We start from the raw sequence: 15080 nt of genomic DNA, 5'->3' as shown, positions 1-15080 counted from the left end.
AAAGTTTCTTGGCAAAAAGTATTTTGGTTTCGGGTTGGAACATCTATCTGATGAACAGCTTTGGAGAATGAGCTCCTGGTATGACATCAGAGAAACCAGAAATGGCATCAGGCTTAATGCAGAGAGGACTGACCTCACCTTTTCCATTTCCTTGAGTATCTCACAAGTTCAGGAAATGTGGTAATCAGTCCTTTGAAGAAAGGTAGTCTGGTAATACAAAAGAAAACAAACCGCACCACCACCAACCACTGGCGTTCTTTGCCCATCTGATCCTAAAATCCACAGGGCTTAAACTCTTCTCCTTCAGATCTCCTGACCAACGTGCAGTCTTGCATGAAAGCTGAGCAAGTTTAAAACATGCTTTCTGCTCATTATTTGCAGAATCACCCAAACTTGTAGAAGGCTTTTAGCAACTTCCGTGCATTATGTTGCACTCCTGCCGTGACCCTTCCACAGGGCTCATAGAGGAAACCAACCCTCTGCTTTACCTAGCAGTTCATAACTAATTGTTGGTTAACCAGGAATTTTACCTCACACTTGACATTCATGAGCAGATTGGAAACTATTATGTCCATAATAGGAGGGAGAGGCTCTGAATTTTATGGTATGCATGGCAATAAAAAGCAAAGCAATTGTCACATGCGTTTTGGCTTGAATCACGACAAGAAGCAGATGTATGGCATGCCTTTTCCTTTGCTTGCATGTATGCCAAATGATGAAAAATTCTTAAATGTTTTCTGTTTTTTGTTGCAATTTAATCTTCTCCTGAATAAACTGAACATGACAGTGAGTCCATCCAGAGCAGTTGTATGGTTTGACATTTCTGTGACTTTTCAGAAAGTGTTTGATTTACAGTTATTTTCAAGAAAAGTAGGGGAAGGAATATATTTATATTGCGGTGAAAAGATTAAGTGTATTTTCAGGTTAGAAAACTATGAAAAGCATACTCTCCATTTACAAATAATTATTATATTTTAACAGCACAGAGGCCAATGAACTCTCTTGTACAAATCAAAGCTTTATTCTTTGTGTTTAAATGCATGTCTGCTCAAAAATACAGACATTGTTAAATCCAAATTTATCTGCTGAATACAGTGCCAATGTTGAGACGTGCACCATATATGCCTGGGGATGGTAACAGAGCTGTCTGTAGGAGGCTCTTCCTGATGAGCGTAGCACCAGGGTGCCTGAACCACTCGTGTTTGGTTTTTCAGATACATTACTGACTCCAGATTTCCATTTCCACTTAAATGTGTCATCCTACTCTGAGCCTTCCTAAGCTCTCGTCCTCAGTGACAAGGAGTTCTAGAAGCCGTTTGGATATGGTGAAGAAGTGCATTTCCTTTCCAGTATTAATCCAAAGAGAGAGAAAAGGATTATGGGGCTCATCTCATGCCAAGGCTTGCATAGGTAGGTCTGGCCCATTTGCAAAGAGTCAAATGATTATAAGGTCAGCCCTCGGTTCTTAAGAAGTTTAGATGATTGAGTCCAGTAAATGAGAGAACTTTGTTTTAACCATATGAAGCTCAGTAATAAACTTCCTCATAATCATTTTCAATCTAATAGGAGTTGCCTCTTCAGGGCTAATCATATTAAAGACACCCTTATTTTAAACATCCAAAACAGACTTGTAAAATGGTTATAAAGCTGCAAAGTACATTCTAAACTTGAACCACATTCCAAATTAGAGCAGTCTCTTTCCACAAATATGCGTAATTGCCACTGCTTGAAATGTGCATCTTATTTTCCTAGGCAATAAAACTAAACTTAATTTCTTGCTATCCTCTGGCTTCTATGATTACTTGCTATTCAAAAAGCGGTGTGAAAAGATAGCAGCTTAACTTGCAGGTTATGCAGATATTTGTGCACAATTGGTTTAAAAGAGTGAAGATTTCAAAATCAGAAGGAAAGAAATGTCACTAAGATGAAAGACTGTGACTGTTCCAATTAAAAGACATGGACAAAGGGCACTGGAACTCTTCCTCCCCCTAGTCTTTCTCCCTTGAATGTTTATTGGTAATAGCAATAATATAGCAACCTGGATTTAAGTCAGATGAGAAGGGCTCCTTTAGCACTGTGTAAAGCCTCAGAAGGAGTTTGGTAGAGCAAACAGTGGCAAACAAAATTGGTATCTTTTTAAAAAAAGTATTATAAAGGCTGTTCATTCCAGCACACCTGGAAATATCAGGTTTGTCTTCAGCCATTGCTGTGTACGTCTCCCAACTGCTAGTGTAACTCTGGCTCTGAAAGATGTAGAGGAAAACTTGCATCAAATGTTCTGGTGTTCCTTCTTAGTAAGATAAGTGACTTGAAGCTATTTTCTATTGGAAACCGTGAAACAGAATTTCAGGTAGAAGTCTTGCTTTAATTGAACTACCAAACAAAACACACTTCTGAGACTCCAGCCATGTTATATTCTGTCCTACTGTGGAACATGTCTGTTTTGTAACCGTTCCACATCAAGACTAAAGCTGGTTTCCTCTTCTGAGTTCATTAATAGCTGTTGTAACTGTAGTTCTTCTTTGGCCCAAATGACCTCGTTCTTCAGATAGCTTAGGAAAAGAGGAAAAACAAACTCACAACTTTAAGCCATTATATGTTTTTAAAATACTGTCTAGTTATTGTCATATATATATATATTTGTTTTGCTTCTGTTCATTAAAAATTATCCTAGCTTCCACCAGAAATTTTCTATTCCAATATTTGAAGCATGAGAAGAATTTAATGGATGATAGTATATTTTTGAAACCGTTACGGCACACTGAATAATCAGTTATATCCTAAGTTGCAGCCAGCAATATATTCTATTACCGAGGAGAGCAGAGATGAAAATTTAAAGTTGGCTGAATGGTCTAATTTGAGCAGAGTGATGAGAGACTGTACAGCCGTGGGGAATTGGCTGCATCTCTTAATTGCTTGTGGCTGGGCTTTTATCTGTAGACTTCTTTTTTTAAGGGTAAATATTGGGTAGATATAACTGAATTTCACTGAAATTTCTAATGTGCACTCAAATGCGATCTTGTTAGGGGAGAAATTGTTTAGGAATAACAAATTGAAAGCAAATATAGTAAGCAGTTCCTTAAAGTGAGCACAAGCTCAGTTTTTAATTGCATTCCCTACAGAAATGGTAATAAGGATTTCTTATTCCTTGTGCACAGAAACAGTGAAATTATAGTTTGTTTTGCGAGCATCTGTAAGAAGAGCTGTCTACAAAAATCCCACTGGAAAGAAAAAGATTACACGTTAGTCTTGTACTTCTTACCTTTATAGCAGTTCAGCAATCCCACCAGAGTCACTAGGTATGAAAATGATGTGGAAATCAGGCAGCCAGTAATATTTCATACTGAAGCTAGATGTGTGTTTAGCTTTAAGTATTCAACCTGAATCGTGTGAAGGTACAAGAAACCATTTACTGGTGGAAGATGTTTGAAAGGCTGGTTAAGAAGTTTAGATTGCTTTTACCCACTTGATTTCCACTACAGACTTGTAGTTTAATATGATCTATGATTCTATAATTGAGATAGGTTTTAATCCAGGATGTACACAACATCCTTCAACTGGAAAGGTTCTTACGATAATTAGTTGCCTACATTTGGAACAGCATTTCCTTCTTTACTAGATAACTTTCTTACATAAAAATAAGGGCAGAGGACATGCACTCTTTTTTTTTGGCAGTCAGTCAGTCTAGGTGAGTACCCAGAGTGAGGCAGTCGCAGATAAATACTTCATACAAAAATCGATCATTCCTGCACCTGATGTGAACAGGCATGTTCTAATTCTTAACAGCTTGTTCTTGTTTGCTGTGTTCTCCATGTGAATTGTTTCAGAATTGTCTGAAGACGCCAGTATTTTGCAGCTTTGGCTGTTGTGAGAACAATCACCAATTAAATGAATGCATTTGCCCACCTTTCATGTGAAAAGTCACGTTCTGTATTTTTGGTGTCCCCTTGGAGTTATAAGTGCTTTGTTTCCATTTTTATCCATAGTCTTCTCCATTCTCCTCCCTTTACACTCCCTGTAAAATAAAAGGGTTCAATCTCAGAGTTTCTGTGAGCTGTGCTTACTGCATTGCATTTTGCATTTGTTAAGTATTCTGAAAGAGCAGCTCACCTCAAATGGAATCTGGGGGTTTTGAAGCTTGGCCATTCAGTTCATTAGCTTAATGCTGAATCAGAAATTCCATATTGCTGTTGTTGTAGAAAATAGTGATCCCTTAACACAGCTTTCATCTGACACATTGGCAAGCAGGCTCTTATTTTTGCTTCTTGATATACATTCCACTTCTCTCAAAGGAGTAGGAGCCCACCATCTTGTCAGAGTTTCGATTTATGATTAATTGTTAAAGGACCAAATTTTCTGCAGTAACATAAACCTTGGGAGTGGAAATATAAATTACTGTATTGTTTTCTTTGACACAAATAGCTGCTTTGACTTCAGGGAGTTTTATCTTGCCATATTTAAGTCTCTTAATGATACCAGCAGGTACTTCTTTCCTTCAGAAGATTTATTACTTTTCAGTAAGGTAAGGGATGACAGAAGTATTAAAAAAGAACCTCTACTGTTTTGCTCTGGGGCTTCTTAGCTTGTTTTTTCAGTAAGTCTGGAGCTGTATGGAGCTGCTCAAGCAGCAGTGCTGTTTGTTTTGCATGCAAAATACCTTCAAAGTTATTTACAGGTGGTTTTTGTTTTTTTCTAGATTAGCATCCTTTTATTACTAGATTTTTTTTTCCACTTTCTCATGTGGAAAGAAGAAAGAACAATGAAGCTCTGCATTGGGTAGGAGATAATACTAGGCATGAATGTTACGTTATTTCCTCACGCCTGTGAAATAACACTTTCCTCTGCTTTCAGAGCTGGCAGTGGGAGCTGTTTGTGTTAGAGCTTCATAGCCATAGGATTCTAGAAAGCAGCCCACAAAGGCATTTGCAGGTAGATAACAGAAGACAGCATTGATAGAGTTGACAAGTGAGTGTTTACGTCGCTGTCTGATGCTTATTGATTTGGTACTAGGCTACAAAGAGTTTTGGCAATTAAGAATTAAGATCAACATTGAAGAATTAAGACTCACCGTATGTGAAGTCTGTCAGAAGGTACAAATGTACATGGCATGCCATGCTGAAAAAAGTCGTGAGGAACATTTACCAAACATAAAGATTAATCCAATTCATTCTACCCAAAGAAGCAGGATCGTTTTGATAAAGCAATCAGCAGTGACAGACTACTGCCTTGGGGAGGCTCTTAACCAAGTCCTGGATAATTTCTTTGAAAGAGCCCCAGAAAATGTTGGCTGTCAACTTTGTCCTGTTTGCTGCCAATCAGCAAATTTCCTTGAATAAATTAATTCCAGACACATCGTTTTGGTTTGGCTGTTCTTTCGAGCGCAATGCTAACATTGAGCTTGGATTAAAAGATACTTACAGCTTTGCATGGATGTCTTTGCTAGCTTTTAAGTCCAATACATTGTTGTTAGAGATTGTATACTGTGCATTCCTTAAAGAAACACTTTCACATGCTTACAAACTCTTGAACATTTCAGCGTTCCTGCAAGGCACTTTATTAACTGCTTGTTCATGAAGAAAAAATACTTGATGTTAATGTGTAAAATATTTCTTTCTTTAAAAAAATCTACAAGAAAATTAAAAATTCCTTAAACTGTTAAAAGTGGAAGAAGTTACTGCTTTCATTGAATCTCTGTTTCAATTTCCTGTATAATTCTCAATTATGTGGTTTGAAAAGTGGATTCATGCAGAATGAATGAATGGGAAAGGCCAAGGTTAGACTTGCATACAAAAGGGAATTGCTTTATCTGTGTTTCTCATCACCCTCTACAACTGCCCAAAAGGAGGTTGCAGTGAGGTGGGTGTTGGTCTCTTTTCTGAGGTGGCAAGTCATGGGATGCAAGGAAACGGTCTCAACTTGTATCAGGGGAGGTTTAGATCGGATGTATGGAAGAATTTCTTCATGGAGAGTGTAGTCGAGTATTGGAACAGGCTGTCCAGGGAAGTTATGGAGTCCCCATCCCTGGAGGTATGCATGAGATGGCTGCAGCACTAATGAACATGGTTCAGTGATGGGACTCATTAGATGAGGGTGATGGTTGGACTTGATGATCTTAAGGGTCTTTTCTAACCTGGGTGATTGTACAATTATAAAATCAATTCAGGATTAAGAATTGCTCACGTGGTGGCTCAGGCCTCCCTTGCTCAGCCACTTCAGTGTCTTTCTTGTGAACTGTTACTCTGACATTTGCATGTAGTTACTTTGTCCTTTTGAAAAACAGCAATTTACTTAACCCCATAGATTCTAGGAGTATTTGTAGACCAAAGGGTGGCCATTAAAATTTCTTCACTGAGTTAATTTTCAGGGTGTTGTTAGTGTTGATGTTGCTAAAGACAAATAGACCAGAAAAATGATGCTATGTGACTAATTGGTACCCATCTACAGTCAAGTTTGTCAGCATGTAAGGGCTGAGTTGACTACAGCAGTACAGAATCAAGTCTCAAGTGAGGAGTGACACAACACTGAAGTCAATAATGTAAATCAGAGTGCTCCAACTGGCCAGCTGCCTGAAGTCTGTCTTGGAGGAGGCAGAGTGGCTATTACCCTAAGCCAACTGCTCAACACCTCTCCACATCTGCACAGCTACCTGCTTAGAAGGTAGTCTCACTGCGTACAAGAGAGAGAGAACATGGTAGTCAGTGGCTTTTCTGCTGCCAACCTTCACTTTCTCTCTTGTTCTCCTTCCTCTGACACTACTAGGTGCCATTACTTTCCGTGGTGACTTGGGGCAGCTCACAGCTCCTTTCAAGCACATGTATGTAAGGAGAGTAGAGAGTCTTAGGGCGGTACAAAGTCTTGTCTTTCTTGGTCATGGCTAGGCATTGAGGTGACAATTTACCTCAACCAGAGACCACTGAAAATGCCAGTAAGGCTGTAATAAGCAGCAGAGATGTCCATCTGGTTTTCCTCCCCTGAAAATACCCACAAGATAAAGGACAGAGGAAAGGCAAACTGGTCAGAGGCTATCTTCACTATGGAATGGACAGTAGCTGTGCCCATGTCATTAGACACCTCATGGGAACCATAGAAACTGGGGAGGAGGGAGAGGGGGAGAGAGTTAGTAGAGATCTTGGGATGTTACATCCACTCTATTTCAGTACATGTGCTCCAGCAAAGCCAGAAATAAGGAGAAAAGGCCCATTGTGCTAGAGATGTTCAAGCTGTTTTTTTCCATAGGACTATTTTTTTTCTTCCCCAGGATGAGAGAGTCTTTATAAAGACTAAAATTGGACCACCAGGCAAGAGACTTCTTAGGGGGGAATAGGAAGATGTGCACAGCTGCTACTGTATCTGTGTCTCCTTGACTGCAGATGAGGATGTGGGTGGTTCGAGGAGTGCTGTTGAGAGGCTGGCTACCCCATGGACACAGCTCGCCTTGGGGTAGTGGCCCACTGAGTGCATGTGTTTGCTGGGAAGAGGACCCATTTGTGGTTTTAGAGAGTCTGTATGAAGTAATACTGGAAAGACTCTTGTCCCTTAAGTCCTGCAAGACCAGCATAACTCCTGCAATGCACACTTGGGAATTTCAGCTATGTGCATAGATGTTTTTCATGTGATGTAGAGAAAATATGAAAGTAATTGAGTGGTCTTGCAGAATCACTGCAAGTTATATTGCATAAGTACTCCATTTATATTGCCCCATCCTCCCAGGCTGTTTGACAATTCTTTTTCATTTATGTAAAATACTCCCCTTCAATTAAAGCTACCAAGTGAAAGCAATAATGCATTAGCAACCACTATATCAGCAAAACAGAGGCTGCACACCAGTGTTCCTCAGACCAGTATGTATTAACTTCTCCCCAAACGTTTAGCTTGAAATGACTCCTTCCCTGACCCACCACACAACACAACCTCTCCATAGTCCCTTGAAAACGGATATGAGAACATTTCCCAAAGCTCCACTTAACAAGCTGTAAAAATGTTTTTTATTTACCAAATCCCAGCAACGTAACCACAGCCTGAGCAATGTTAACCAACTCCTTTCTTCCTGGAGCTTTGATGTTTACACTGTACATAGGAAAAAAGTTTTTGAGAGAACTCTTCACCCTCTGTTCTCCCAGGCTGTGTCTTCCCTCTTTCCTGCACAAACCCAAATAGCTGTGCACGGTGCCCTGTCACATTAGACAGAGCAGGCTTTGCGTCCCGAAGCTACTGATCAGTAGTGTGCTGTGTGATTGCTACCAGGATCCTTAGTCTTCAGTAGCCCTTATGCCTGAAGAACGTTAATGAGGAAGATTTGTATTACATGCGTATTTTAGCTGTGCCAGATACAACAATGGTGAGGAAGGAACGCCAGGCATTTTTGGATCAGTAGAGTCACTTGTGGGGTGCAGTGCTCAGAGCTCAGTTCTTATCCCAGTTGTGCCAGTGGCAAGAGCGTCTGCACTGAAGTTCATGAGCCATTCTTTGAACTGCTCTCAGTTAATACACTTCCACAGACAGGCATGCTTTTATGGTATTATATACTCACTAAGGAGCTGGTAGAAAGACCGAGTCTCTTCAGATGAAAATTGGATCAAGTGCTGAAATTCTAGTTCGGATCTGTACAGGCAAGCTTTAACCCTGCAGAGATACACTGGGGGCTCCATGTTCTGGTCCATAGCCTCCAGCTTTTACAAGTATCTGGCAAAGAGCTAGAGGCTTTTGTTCTTTTTGCTCGCTCTGTATACTTCGTGGTGTGCCACCCTTTTCTAGCTGTTGTGTATCCCATCAAGAGTATCGAGGCAGCAAAAACAATGTATGCCCTAGTGTTGCATGAGTGTTAGTCATGATGGAGTAGTGATCTGCATTCCATGTGTCAGACCTTTGTTCTTAGCATGCTGTGTTGCATACATGGTGGTGCCTGGCTGTCTTTGGCTCTCACTGTTGTCACCAATTGCAGTCATCGGTAAATGACTGCAGAACAGTGCAGAAAATATACTGGTGCACTCTTAAATTCTTTACTTCTTTCTTTGCCTTAATATGGCAAAATTATGCCATAAATTATGCCTTTGTTTTCTTTATAAAATATTTTAGGACTCTAAAAAAAAAAAAAAAGGTGCAAATGGGTCATCTGATTTCACATACTGAAGGTTGTGCCACTGATGCGATATGTATGCCAGATTCAAATACTCTATTTTTTAATTTTATTTTTTTTACTGACATCTTAAGTCATCCTATAGTTCATACTGCAATTCAAGATAATTTTCTGTCCTGCAACTTCTCCTGAAGTGAAGGGGCCAATCTGAACTGTGCTTATTTAATGTAATCACTGTATTGAATTGCTTGAAAAGAAATTATTTTTCAATGAAGCAATAATTCTGAGAAGGCTTGCAGCAGTTTTGGCTAAGATTATCCTAGGGGAAAAAAAAAAAAAAGCCCATTATTATGCTGGAAAGAGTTCAATCTATAATGACATATAGAAGGATTAAGACTGAAACAACTTTTCAGTATAGTCTTCCTTGGGATGTTTGCAGTTGTTCACTCACTTCTTGGCTTCGTTTTTACAATGTGCAGCTGTATCTGAACTGTCACACTCCTAATTATCCAAGTTCAGTTTCTGTATATTGCAGCAGCCTCTGCTGCAGCAATCTGTTCACAAGCGTTAGGGAAATCTGTCATACAAGGCCTGATGCTAACACTCAGCAGGATTTGTAAGCACAAAGCCGAGTGAGACTGGGAGAGAAAACTTCTTTGTGTATAGAACTTGGCCTGGGTAGAGAAAAGGCACAGGCAAGGAAAAGCCGTGGTGTACAGTGATGACTCACCTGAGTCTGAGTAACAGAAACGGCATCAAGGATTATTGTGTTTCTTCCTTGTTACATGACCAGCAGTTTATGAATAAGGGGTCAACAAATCCAATGTCTAAAGTGCAGTGTGTATCTGAGGAGATGTAGGCCCAGTTCTGAGTGAAGTTCCTGCTCACAGACTTGATGTGTTCTCCCTTTGCCTCAATTTCCTCTCAGCAGAACAGAGATAAAGCAGCATCCCTGCCCAGGGTTGGAACTAGATGGTCTGTCAGGTCCCTTCCAACCCAGGCCATTCTGTGATTCTATAATAATCCTGCCTTTCTCTCACTTTTGGTCTGTGTCACCACCATTTGCCATTTCAGGCAAAATGGTCCAAGTGAGGATGAAAATTTCACTGGGAACCAGCTCAGGCAGTGATGGCACCAACAGCCACTGTGCTGGTGCCATGGCTAGCAGTCACCTCTGGCAGGAGAGGTGCAGGTAGACGGGTTGGGCAGCAAGTATGAGACTGTTGGAAGCACAATACATTTATTTGTCCCCTTGCTGGTTTAATTTGTTCAGCTGCTTCCAGTCCTCCAGTGCTAAAGAACTTTGCTGGTATCAGTGTTGAGTAATACGGGATTTTTTTCCAGCTCAGAGGTGTCCTTGAGATATGTATTTCTCCGTGAATAAACACACAGCATGCATGTTAACCCATACATTTACTCCAGAAGTTCACATTCTTTTTCAAGAACGCTAAATGTACGTTGTGATTCCTTCTTTGGAGGACTTTTTTCTCAGAACAAAGAGATGTCATCTTCCTAGTTCAGTAAAGGGTTGAATTAGCAGCTCTGTGCCTAGCTGGAGATGTGGTGTTTTTTTTCTCTTCTTTCTCTATGTCTTGCCATATGTTAATTTTTCTCTGGTGCGGAAAAATATGTTAATTTTTCTCTAGTTAGATTGCTCATGCTGTCTGGTGTGAACTCTGCCAACACAATCAATATGTGTTTTTGAACACTCAGTCTAACACCTTCGCTTTGGAAAGGGGCTGTAACGTGACCACTCAAGAGTGCTGAGTGCTCTGTGGTGTCACATCTTGTTGTACTTCCCTCTGTCCGGCCGTGCATCCATGCTTGAGGAAGAGCCTGCAAGCTGTTTGCTTTCCATCACTGGTGTTGTCCATCTCTGCGTGGTGGGCGGCTTTCTCAGGGAGAAAAGAAATGTAAAAATCTGACTCCCAATCTGTTCCTGAAGTCTAGTGATGACGTCCTTTGTGTGACAACACTGCAACTTCCAAGGAATATTGTTAATTCTTGGGTGAAAGGAGGGGAAAAGCTAATGCCCAGTCACCTACACTAGCAGCAAATCTGCACAAGATGAAACCATGGTTTCTTAATTGCACATTTGCCATACTTTGGACAAGCATAAATGATTACACGTGGTACAAGGCGAGGGAATGGGGCTTTCAATATGTACCGGGATAGCTGAGATAGAACTTAGCTACATGAGTTCATCTGTTATATAAAGCTTTGTGGAATTTATTGGTGCTGGTTCAGAAGTTCATAACTTGGGTGGCTGGGAAAGACACGGTGTTTTAATATTGTGGCGAGGGCAGACTGAGGCTCCACTCCCTGAAAACTGTAGCTCTTTCAAACAAGCCCAGCTCCCCTTACCTTCCCACAAAACATTCCTCAGCTGGCAGAAAGCTGATAAACTCTTAAAGCCACTGGTACTATGATCATTTATTTCAGTTCAGCCAGTGGGCCACCATTTTCACTCCCAAGGCTTTAAATTCTTTCTCACCTGATGATCCTATTTTACTCCTCCATGATCAACAGCAGTCTTCTATTGTGCTTCAAGGAAGACTTGGCTGACAATTTTTCCTTATCCTCTTGTTTGCATCAGATAAATAAGGGGGTTGTATAGGAGGGGAAATGGGCAGCTCAGCTCCTACAAACAGAAAGGACTCCATTTGTGTGAAAGGCCTCTAGGGTATATGAAGGGAAGGAAGAATAGAGCATTTCAGGGAAGTGAAAATTGTCTTTCAGGAGGGTAGCAAAATAGAGAGAAGCAGCCTTGCACCCCCCCTTTTTTTTTTCTGTAATTTTCTCTCTTCTTAGGGCTGCCATCCTTTGTTAAGAAGTAAAATATTGACTGATGGTCACGCTTGGTGTAACAGATGCTCTAGCTTTACCTAAGTGCGTTGTACTACTGCGCCACTGTTCTGATTCACGCATGTGCCTCTTTTCCCTCCCCCCTGCTGCAAGCTCTGAGAAGATTTTTGTTGCTCATAGATAAATGATTCAAGGCGTTATGTTTAAAGCTTTCAGGTGAGAGAGCTTTTACAATAGGTGTACAAGAGCTAAACAACCTATTTTCATAAAAAGCCATAGTATATGCAGTGTTAGAGGGCCTGGTTTTGTCATTTATTCATACTTGGCACGGTGCTTTGCTGAAAATTGTAGCAATTTGCCTCCCTTTTCTTTATCCAAAATGTTCCTGGCATCAGTACCCTCCTCACACACAATGGTAATCCCATGGATTACTGGATTTCTTTTTATCAAATTCCCATCCACTGATAAATACAACTTCTATCATTAAAATTCATTTCCCAAGACTGAAAAGAGCTAAAAATATCTATGTGCTGATGTAGCTTGGAGTGCAAAGGTGCTGTCCCTGCTGTGGGAATAAATGAGATATTTGGGTTTCTCACAATACGCCTTAACCTGGCTTGAAGACACTAAAATCTTTAATCAAATATTTCAGAGTGGAAATTCTAGCACAGTCTCACTGTTATTAAATATTGGAAATAAACGTGCTTTTAAGTATGAGCAGACCTAACTGGGTGTGTACAAGGATCCTAGATTGAGCTTTTTCTCTACTGTTAAATGTTGTTATAAAAAGTTTTTTTTTTTTTTTTTTCTTTTGTCTGTTCTTAATTACTTGTTTCGTGGACAATTTAAATCAAACATGAGCCAATCTCAACCAATTTGAAGGAGGGGAAGAGGTCTCAACAACATTAGCTTTACAACTTCTGTAAGCAGAAAGAAATTGTGTTAAAATTTCCATTCATTGAGAAGCTGCAGAGTGAGTTCAACTTTATCAGACATGAAAAATCCACAAAGAAAATGCATCATTAGTTCTTTTGCTCACAGAACTACCTGTTTACATAGCAAGAACACTTTCTGAACTATTTAGCATCATAATGTTTGTAACTGTTGTGCAAAGCAACACATGGCGAGTGTGTGACAGTAAGTCTGTCTGGATTGCAGCTTCTGGACTCCTGAAGTTTCTGGCATGCACTGAGGATGTGGCATTTGCTTTACAGCTCATGAAGGGGTTAAGAAGGGAGTGAGCAGCCCTCAAGCTCTTGCCTGCACTGTCAGCACTCAGAAAGGTAGGGCAGGTGCATGGCAAGGAGGGCAGTAATGTAACGTGCTTGACCTTGTCAAGGTGTAGTGCAGATGGTCTTCCACGCCCCTTCAGAGGAGAGGAACCTATTTGTGTTCTGAATCACAAACACCTGGGAGGACGGAGAAACTCTGCAGTGGGGCCATGTGGCTGTGCTCATGAGCATCACTGGGCATTGTCTTCAAGGAGGTTCTGCTGCTTCTGCTTGCACAGGGTCCCCTTTGTGTTGAGTGTGATGGTATTCAAGGTGTCAGGACTGTTTGTAGAGATAAAAGCAGTACAATTCTTCATTGTTTATACATTATACGAAACTAATATACCCCCAAAGTCTCTCACATTCATTTGTATCTACATATATAGCAACCTGAGGCACTTGGCTTTCTTACTCAGAAAAATGAGTTGAGTATATGAGGACTAAAATCACTTTGGTCTTCACATTCACTCCCTTAAAATGTCTGTAGAGGCAGTTGGCAGACAGACTCACCCCAGGAAAGGAGTTTCATTCTAATTTGTTATTTACTTACTTTTTTCCCCCTGCTAATACACTGTAAAATGAATTAAGAACATGCCTGAAATACATCTGCTTACAGTACAGAGAAGAGGTGTTTGCTGAAAGCAGCAAATTTTGAGGCCAGCTAACAGCATTTTGTGATCAGAAAAAAAAAAAAATAATTAAATATCTTTTGAATGAATGTAGTTTATAAGGTTGAGTTACAGGTGTTCAAATGTTGAATTGCTAAGAGTTGAGCTTTAAGCATTACTGATGGTTTTGGAAATTCTACCCTAAATCGTAGAAAGAGATGAAACAGGAGAGGGGAGATTTATATTAAAAATAAATAAATTACTAATAAACTTATTTAATTGATTTTGATGAAATTGCCAAAATAAAATTTTGCATAGCGTGACCACTTGCATGAGGTCACTTTCATTTGATAATCCCCTGCAATTCATTATCTAATAAATATATTTTTATATTTACTTTATAGTTACATTACTTTGAAAAAAGGTAAGGGACTCTCCAGTTCTGCAGAGAGTCCAGGGAATTCAGCATTTGCAGTGTTGACACTTCCAAGCCCAGTCCAGAACACATCATCACTTCATAGTCTCTGTGAGGAAGTAGGAGAGGAGGCATTTGGGCTCTGACTCCATGCAGCAGCAAAGCCGTAAGATTCCTGATTCCAAGTTTTCTACTTTGGGTGTAGTTCATAGTTCAAGAAAAGAATCCAGAATCTGCTGTCTTCAACACTATGGAGCTCTTTTAATTTTCTGTATGTTTTAAAGGCATATCAGAGTGCCTCTCAATGCTAAAGATTTCCTATTTCCCAAGGGGAAAAAAAAAGTCAACAGAAGGTGGCAGTTGCACACTAAGATAAAATAAAAATAGTGTGGAGTTATTGCTTAAGGTTCCCTAATACTTTTTTTTTTTTTTCCTTTTTTCTTTTTTTCTTTTTTTTCTTGAGAATTCAGTCAGGTGATAATACCAGGTTGAATTACACATCAGTACCCTCTAAGTTGGCCCCATCTCCTTCTGGTTTTACTTTGCTTTGTCTTTTTGCTTTTAATTCCTGGAAACTGCAGGGGTACTTTTTCATGCCTAAGGAGCCAAACTTTTACACTGTGTATGACCAACTTCAGTCTTGAATCGTTCTTCACTGTTCCTAAATTGCACCCTATCATACAACTGTGATGGAAGCCAAGATCCAGGGTGGCTGTTTTCTTCTTTCTGGAATGAGGCAGCTTTTGTTTCCCTAGAGATCTCCCATATAGCATATTTTATTTTTTTAGTTTCATTACTTCTGACTGGATTTGGACCGGAGCTGAGGTAACATTTTTGAAGTGTGCAAGCAATTTTCAAAGTGTAATCGACATTCATATAATTTGTGGTTTGATTTTCTTGTGTAT

General features: G+C 40.0%; 1 protein-coding gene across 7 annotated transcripts in view; it reads left to right on the top strand.

Annotated features, from left to right (window-relative positions):
• Window positions 1–15080, top strand: part of LOC118171631 (glypican-5-like) — a 411554-nt gene that overhangs the window by 217038 nt on the left and 179436 nt on the right. The window lies entirely within an intron of this gene.

Source organism: Oxyura jamaicensis, chromosome 9, assembly GCF_011077185.1.
Source record: "Oxyura jamaicensis isolate SHBP4307 breed ruddy duck chromosome 9, BPBGC_Ojam_1.0, whole genome shotgun sequence".
Taxonomy (NCBI): Eukaryota; Metazoa; Chordata; class Aves; order Anseriformes; family Anatidae; genus Oxyura; species Oxyura jamaicensis.
The sequence above is the reverse complement of the archived record's forward strand: the minus strand, read 5'-3'. Positions and strand labels throughout refer to the sequence as shown.